Below are 8,972 nucleotides of genomic sequence, written 5' to 3' on the forward strand. Positions count from 1 at the left end.
AGAGACAGAGCTGGACAGCGACCCAAAGTGAGGGTGGGCGTTGTCCTGTTGGTTTCACACTCCTGCGCCTCATGGGCCTGGCCCATTTCCTCAGCCCCACCTGTAGGGATCATGCCTGTGTCCTGCGCAAAGGTGCTGAGAGATTGGATCATGGCTTTGAAAGCCTTATGCTGGGAGCTTAATTCTGGTGATGTTGTAAGCCTCTGTTCCATCCTCTGTGCTGTGAGCCTTTGTAGACGAATATGGAAGAGTTTATGTTGCAGTCAGTAGCGTTTGGGATGCCCCACGTGTGCTCAGAATCTTTTCTATTTTGACTTGCTTCGCTTTGTTTTCTTTTTCTGCTCCTCCTTCCCGCTTTTTTTTTTTTTTTGACATTGCAGTGATACAAAGAAATGCAAAATAACTGTTTCCAATGGCTTTACAACCTGAACCTATTTTATTTTATTTTATTTAAAAAAATTTTTTTATTGTCATGTTAATCACCATACATTACATCATTAGTTTGTGATGTAGTGTTCCATGATTCATTGTTTGTGCATAACACCCAGTGCTCCACGCAGAACGTGCCCTCCTTAATACCCATCACCAGGCTAACCCATCCCCCCACCCCCCTCCCCTCTAGAACCCTCAGTTTGTTTTTCAGAGTCCCATTGTCTCTCATGGAACCTGAACCTATTTTAAAAACTCAGATATTTAGTAAAAATTTTTTTCCTGGCCCAAATTATTAAAATCAGATTGATAAATTGGATACAAAGGTTATTAAAATTGGATGGATGAAAAGGTACCTTTGTTCATTCAGGACACAGTCCAGATTAAAAACACTTAATAAGCATGAATAAACTCCTACCTTAGGAGTAAATTATTTAGGTATCACATAATAAAGAAAAAAATAAATGCAACAAAAGTTGAAAATCCAACAAATGATTTGTCCTAAGTCAAAATTAAGTCTCATTTATTCTTAAATTGTGTGAAAGTAGTATTATCAAAACGAAAGATAACTTTAAAAGGTTCTTGGAGAAAAACATTTGAATGAAAAACATATAGTGTTTGTATATTTTTAGTTTATAATTTGTTTTAAGTTGGATTTCAGGATAATGGTTGTTTATCTGATTCTTATTATTTCAGATCTCTCTCTCTTTCTTCCTCCCTTTAAAAAAAAAGTACCGATTCTCTAAATCTCTCTTCTGAAGTCAATAGCCAGTATAAAATTTCAAGCCAAAATGAACTTTAAAATTTTTTCCACTGACACATGATTACGAGATGGCAGAGAATTTCTCTGATGGCAAGGAGAGGATGAGTGACTAGTGACAGAGGGTGGCTTCTGTGGAGGGGAAGGGAGGCTGGATTGTGGAAAGCAGTGTCTCTGTTGTCACAACAGCGAGAACAGCAGCCTCAACTTCAGGCTTTTTGGAAGGAGTCTTGGTATTTTGTCATCAGCATTAAACTTCCTCTCGACTGTTAGATATGGAATTTGCCACATACTCTGTCTCTAAAGTCAATCTAGTCAACCTATGAAAACCTCTTTTTTTTTTTTTTAAAGATTTTATTTATTTATTCATGAGAGACACAGAGAGAGAAGCAGAGGGAGAAAGAAGCAGGCTCCCCGCGGAGCAGGGAGCCCGATGTGGGACTCGATCCCAGGACCCTGGGATCGCGACCCGAGCCGAAGGCAGACGCTTAACCATCTGAGCCACTCAGGTGCCCCAACCTATGAAAACCTCTTGATGATACAGTGCAATTTAGACATACTTCCAGGGGACAGATACTGAATATTTAACCTCAGGTTCTTTTCTTCAGAGGAAAAATGTTACGCTGTTAATGTTATTTTTTGTTTCCTTGTTTTTACACAGGCCATTTTGCATTAACAGCACACTACTGTGGAGAGATTACTGTAATACAGTGCATTCACCAAACACAGAAAGGATGCCACCCTTCCCACCTCATGTCTGAGATCATTGGTTTCCCCACCTGTGGGTCACAAGCCCCCAAGGATCCTCAGGGTTGTTGCAGGGGTTCCCGAATCCACCTGCCTCAAGTTTGAGCAAGCCACATCCTCAAACAAGTCTAAGTCACTATAGCTTCTTACTAAATATAAACTAATTAGGAATTTATCAAAAGTATAGCAGGTTTTCATCATTATGTGTGTTTTTAACAGAATACTAAAAGTACAAGTCCCAACATATGGAGTTGGGGAGGAGGTCCGTTGAATGTTTTGATCGTATGGAGGAGTACTTGGAAGCCACCATCTGAGATTACAGATGCAAGAGCTGCAGTTACCTTAGCCATCACCTAGAACGCAGCCTCCTCATTTTACCGATGAGAAAACTAAGGCCCAGAAAGGTGAAGGGTCATGCAGTGTGACAGAAGTGTAAGTGGTGGGGCTGGGACACAAATCCTGTTCTTGCAAGTCCAGGTTCAGTGCTGATTCCACTGTGAGATCCGGAAAGCCACCTGGCTTCCCTCAGGTAGCCAGAGTCCGGGGAAAGCCTGGATTGCCACCCGGAAATGTTGCCTACCCGACCAACACATTGTTGATTTTACCAAACAGTCTCTGTAATACATCTTCACTGGTCAAATAGGACTTAGCGGTTCACACTGAATATTAGATTGTAATTGCTGCATTCTTTCTGAAGTGCTAACAACATGGGGAAGAGACGAGTCATTAAATTTTGTGTTGTTAAATGGTCTGAAAAGTCAATATTTTATGAGAAGCCATTTTTAAAGAACAGCTGCTCCTGTATTACCTTATTGCTATTACTAGCCCAGGAAATAAGATGGTATAGTTTTTTAAGACTTAGCAGTAGAGATCCCTTTGTCCTTTAGAGTGTAGTAATAAATCACTCTTACCTGTCGTGTTACCAGATAAAGAAGGTGGCGGGCCCGAAGCAGACAATTACTGTTGAAAGAAAAAAAAAAAAGAGAGGATGCAGATTCTTCTTTTTCCCAGTTAGTCGCAAAATCCTAGTAACTATATCATGTACCATGTCATCCTGAGGAATGACGGAAAGAAAAATTAAAATTTGGGAAATAGGAGCCATCTCCCTTAAGTTGAATGATCATTATCAGCAGGAATGTAGAACTAGCCAAGTGTTCATCAGGTATACATACCTTGAGGAATTTTGAGGAAGGACAGGCCAGAGGCATGTGGGCTCCACTTTTATAGAGACCGTTGTGCAAGCACAGCAACCACCTCAGCTGTCCCTGCTGGAACCTACTTGGCACAACCTTTTCTGGCAATCTCTTTGCACAATATTCACTGACTGTGGCTGTGAATGGATATAATTAGAAATATTTCTTGTCACCTATAAATAATTTGACAGAGGATAATCTAGGGTTCTTTATAGGCATTTGATAGGGGATGTGGATTCAGGGCTTCTAAGGCTGTTTTGCAAGCTTTGCTGTTACATCATTCACCACGGAATTCAAAGCCAGGTTCCCACTTACTCTCCTGCCTGAAATGTTGGTCTGACAGAACGAGCCGGACACGAGGAGTTCAGGACTAATTGATGTGTTAGCGCTTAAAGCCATTAAGGAGTTGGGATAAATTTTAGATCTGATACTATGATTGGAAGCAGCAAGTGATGGATATTAAGGCAGAAAATTCCTAGTCAGGGTCCAGATTTTACAAACACTGCCGATAGATTCTTCTAAAGTCTGAAAAGCTAAAAGCGATAGAGAAAGTGAGTTGTCAGGGTAGGCAGTGGTGATAGACCAGTGGGGGAGTCGGGAGGGATTTAGAACAGATACAGACACTTCTGTTCCTTTGCTGAAGAACTTGCCATGGATATCTCCAGCTCATTTGATTTCATTGAGGGGACTCCGGGATGCTGGGTGATGCTCCATGCTTGTTTCCACTGCATAATGGAAGGAGACACAGACATGCATTCCTAGTTCATGGGCAAATCCTCATGACTAACTGTAGCTCTAATGAGGTGGGTACTACATACTTTTATTTAAGGTGGGAGGAAAGATGTGGTACCACAAAACTGTTGTGGATGGAGGAGATGAGTGGGCATCCCATGTGCCCATGGTACTTGTCAGTTGGGTTTTGGTGGCTTCACCACATACACAGCTGTTGCTGAATATGACAGGAAATCTAAGTGTGTCCCTGAGACCTGATGTGATATTTTTTACTATCATCTGCCAACCTAAATAACGGATTAATGTGATCACTTTTTGTATGCATCCTATTGACTTAGAATTTTGTCTTTAACACATTAACAGATTGAATCTTTTATACTTTTTACTTCTTTTGAAACAATACTATGAAATAGGCAGACATTATTTTTCTTTTTTTAAGTCTGTGGAAATGACTCTCAGAAGGTTAGTGATTTATGCAAAATGCTGGGCTCTAAGCCAGAAAGAGGAAAGGTCTTCTGATTTTTCTCTAGTTGAGATTTTCTCAACTCACTTATTTTTACTTCTTTTGGAACTTGGTATCTAAATTAGAGACATAATAAATATTATCAAACACACGCACTACTTTTAGAACTGAAAGATAAAAGAAGACACCATGGGTAAGACCAAGACACACAGACTGAGCTACACGGCTGTAGCTATTGAGGACCGTACCTAAAACTCAGAGCTTTGACCAGTTGCAGAGCCCGACTGATCATCAGATCTTGAAAGCTCTAAAACAGGGCATCAGTGTTCTGGTGGAGACTGGCATGGACCACTAGGAGTGGGTTAGAGAACCTTGCAGAGCTTGGACAGAAGAGCAGCAGTGCTGAATGAGGGAGAAGCATTTCCTTTACACCTGCTTCTCTAGGGACTGTCTGAATAGGAACTACAGGAAAGCAGCACTAAGCCTTCTTGTATTTGTGTGGTTCTTTATGATTTGGATGCTATATTTATGCAGTCTGGAGAAAAGCTTCTCTCTAGCACTTCCCCCCATTATCCTTGCAGATTTGGAAATGTTCTAGGCTTTGGTGATCTTGTACTTCATCTACTAAAAACATAATTTTGGTGAAAACCTGATATTCCCTTTACCTTGTACAGTTGAATGAATTAAATTAGGCTATACAAATAGTCTGTAGTATAAAATGCCTTTATAAGTCATAGATGTATTATAGATGACTATTGGGAGATTATGTATAATCACTTAATTCATGTATATATATAAATTACATATATGTACATATACATAAAATGCTTATAACAGTGTTACCAGGGGCTGCTGAAACAGACGTTTTGTAATTATAGGTAAAGTTCACAAAGGTACGCTGACACTTTTCCTGAATATACACTGGGTGTCAAAATGGTAGTAAGGGCTGCAAAGAAATGGTGGTTAAGAAATGTTAGCGAGCAAGATTATTATTATGTTTTTCTTTAAATTTTTTATTGTTATGTTAATCACCATACATTACATCATTAGTTTTTGATGTAGTGTTCCATGATTCATTGTTTGTGCATAACACCCAGTGCTCCACGCAGAACGTGCCCTCTTTAATACCCATCACCAGGCTGACCCATCCGCCCACCCCCCACCCCTCTAGAGCCCTCAGTGTGTTTTTCAGAGTCCATCGTCTCTCATGGTTCGTCTCCCCGTCCTATTTCCCCCCCTTCATTCTTCCCCTCCTGCTATCTTCTTCTTTTTTTTTCTTAACATATATTGCATTATTTGTTTCAGAGGTACAGATCTGTGATTCAACAGTCTGAGCAAGATTATTTTTATTGTTATGTCTTCTAAATTCTTTTTTTTTTAAAATTTTTTATTGTTATGTTAATCACCATATATTACATCATTAGTTTTTGGTGCAGTGTTCCATGATTCATTGTTTGTTCATAACACCCAGTGCTCCATGCAGAACGTGCCCTCCTCAATACCCATCACCAGGCTAACCCATCCCCCTACCCCCCTCCCCTCTAGAACCCTCAGTTTGTTTTTCAGAGTCCATCATCTCTCATGGTTCGTCTCCCCCTCTGACATACTCCCCTTTTCTTCCTCTCCTGTTATCTTCTTCTTTTTCTTTTTTCTTAAAATATGTTGCGTTATTTGTTTCAGAAGTACAGAACTGTGATTCAACAGTCTTGCACAATTCACAGCGCTCACCATAGCACATACCCTCCCCAATGTCTATCACCCAGCCACCCCATCCCTCCCACCCCCAACCACTTCAGTAACGCTCAGTTTCTTTCCTGAGATTAAGAATTCCTCATATCAGTGAGGTCATGTGATACATGTCTTTCTCTGATTGACTTATTTCACTCAGCATAACACCCTCCAGTTCCATCCACGTCGTTGCAAATGGCAAGATCTCATTCCTTTTGATGGCTGCATAATATTCCATTGTGTATATATACCACATCTTCTTTATCCATTCATCTGTCGATGGACATCTTGGCTCTTTCCACAGTTTGGCTATGGTGGACATTGCTGCTATAAACATTGGGGTACACGTACCCCTTCGGGTCCCTACATTTGTATCTTTGTGGTAAATACCCAGTAGTGCAATTGCTGGATCGAACGGTAGCTCTAATTTCAACTGTTTGAGGAACCTCCATACTGTTTTCCAGAGGGGTTGCACCAGCTTGCATTCCCACCAACAGTGTAGGAGGGTTCCCCTTTCTCCACATCCCCTCCAACATCTGTCGTTCCCTGACTTGTTAATTTTAGCCATTCTGATGGGTGTGAGGTGGTATCTCATTGAGATTTTGATTTGGATTTCCCTGATGCCGAGTGATGTTGAGCACTTTTTCATGTGCCTGTTGGCCATTTGGATGTCTTCTTTGGAAAAATGTCTGTTCATGTCTTTTGCCCATTTCTTGATTGGATTATTTGTTCTTTGGGTGTTGAGTTTGATAAGTTCTTTATAGATTTTGGATACTAGCCCTTTATCTGATATGTCATTTGCAAATATTTTCTCCCATTCTGTCGGTTGTCTTTTGGTTTTGTGGACTGTTTCTTTTGCTGTGCAAAAGCTTTTTATCTTGATGAAATCCCAATAGTTCATTTTTGCCCTGGCTTCCCGTGCCTTTGGCGATGTTTCTAGGAAGAAGTTGCTGCGGCTAAGGTCGAAAAGTTTGCTACCTGTGTTCTCCTTTAGGATTTTGATGGACTCCTGTCTCACGTTTAGGTCTTTCAACCATTTGGAGTCTATTTTTGTGTGTGGTGTAAGGAAATTGTCCAGTTTCATTCTTCTGCATGTGGCTGTCCAATTTTCCCAACACCATTAGTTGAAGAGACTGTCTCTTTTCCATTGGACATTCTTTCCTGCTTTGTCAAAGATAAATTGACCATAGAGTTGAGGGTCCATTTCTGGGCTCTCGATTCTGTTCCATTGATCGATGTGTCTGTTTTTGTGCCAGTACCATACTGTCTTGATGATGACAGCTTTGTAATAGAGCTGGAAGTCCGGAATTGTGATGCCGCCAGCTTTGCTTTTCTTTTTCAGTATTCCTCTGGCTATTCTGGGTCTCTTCTGGTTCCATACAAATTTTAGGATTATTTGTTCCATTTCTTTGAAAAAAGTGGATGGTATTTTGATGGGGATTGCATTGAATGTGTAGATTGCTCTAGGTAGCATTGACATCTTCACAATGTTGATTCTCCCAATCCATGAGCATGGAAAGTTTTTCCATTTCTTTGTGTCTTCTTCAATTTCTTTCATGAGTATTTTATAGTTTTCTGAGTACAGATCCTTTGCCTCTTTGGTTAGATTTATTCCTAGGTATCTAATGGTTTTGGGTGCAATTGTAAATGGGATCGACTCCTTGATTTGTCTCTCTTCTGTCTTGTTGTTGGTGTATAGGAATGCCACTGATTTCTGTGCATTGATTTTATATCCTGCTACTTTACTGAATTCCTCTATGAGTTCTAGCAGTTTTGGGGTGCAGTCTTTTGGGTTTTCCACATACAATATCATATCATCTGCAAAGAGTGAGAGTTTGACTTCCTCTTTGCCGATTTGGATGCCTTTGATTTCTTTTTGTTGTCTAATTGCTGTGGCTAGGACTTCTAATACTATGTTGAATAGCAGTGGTGAGAGTGGACATCCCTGCCGCATTCCTGACCTTAGGGGAAAAGCTCTCAGCCTTTCCCCATTGAGAATGATATTCGCTGTAGGTTTTTCATAGATGGCTTTTATGATATTGAGGTATGTACCCTCTATCCCTGTACTCTGGAGAGTTTTGATCAAGAAAGGATGCTGTACTTTGTCAAATGCTTTTTCTGCATCTATTGAGAAGATCATATGATTCTTGTTCTTTCTTTTGTTAATGTATTGTATCACGTTGATTGATTTGCGGATGTTGAACCAGCCTTGCAGCCCAGGGATAAATCCCACTTGGTCGTGGTGAATAATCCTTTTAATGTACTGTTGGATCCTATTGGCTAGTATTTTGGTGAAAATTTTTGCATCCATGTTCATCAAGGATATTGGTCTGTAATTCTCTTTTTTGATGGGGTCTTTGTCTGGTTTTGGGATCAAGGTAATGCTGGCCTCATAAAATGAGTTTGGAAGTTTCCCTTCCATTTCTATTTTTTGGAACAGTTTCAGGAGAATAGGTATTGATTCTTCTTGAAATGTCTGATAGAATTCCCCTGGGAAGCCATCTGGCCCTGGGCTTTTGTTTCTTGGGAGATTTTTGATGACTGTTTCAATTTCCTTAGTGGTTATAGGTCTGTTCAGGTTTTCTATTTCTTCCTGGTTCAATTTTGGTAGTTGATACATCTCTAGGAATGCACCCATTTCTTCCAGGTTATCTAATTTGCTGGCATAGAGTTGCTCATAATATGTTCTTATAATTGTTTGTATTTCTTTGGTGTTGGTTGTGATCTCTCCTCTTTCGTTCATGATTTTGTTGATTTGGGTCATTTCTCTTTTCTTTTTGATCAGTCTGGCCAGGGGTTTATCAATCTTGTTAATTCTTTCAAAGAACCAGCTCCTAGTTTCGTTGATCTGTTCTACTGTTCTTTTGGTTTCTAGTTCATTGATTTCTGCTCTGATCTTTATGATTTCTCTTCTCCTGCT

The sequence above is a fragment of the Zalophus californianus genome, chromosome 16 (genome assembly GCF_009762305.2).
Source record: "Zalophus californianus isolate mZalCal1 chromosome 16, mZalCal1.pri.v2, whole genome shotgun sequence".
NCBI lineage: Eukaryota > Metazoa > Chordata > Mammalia > Carnivora > Otariidae > Zalophus > Zalophus californianus.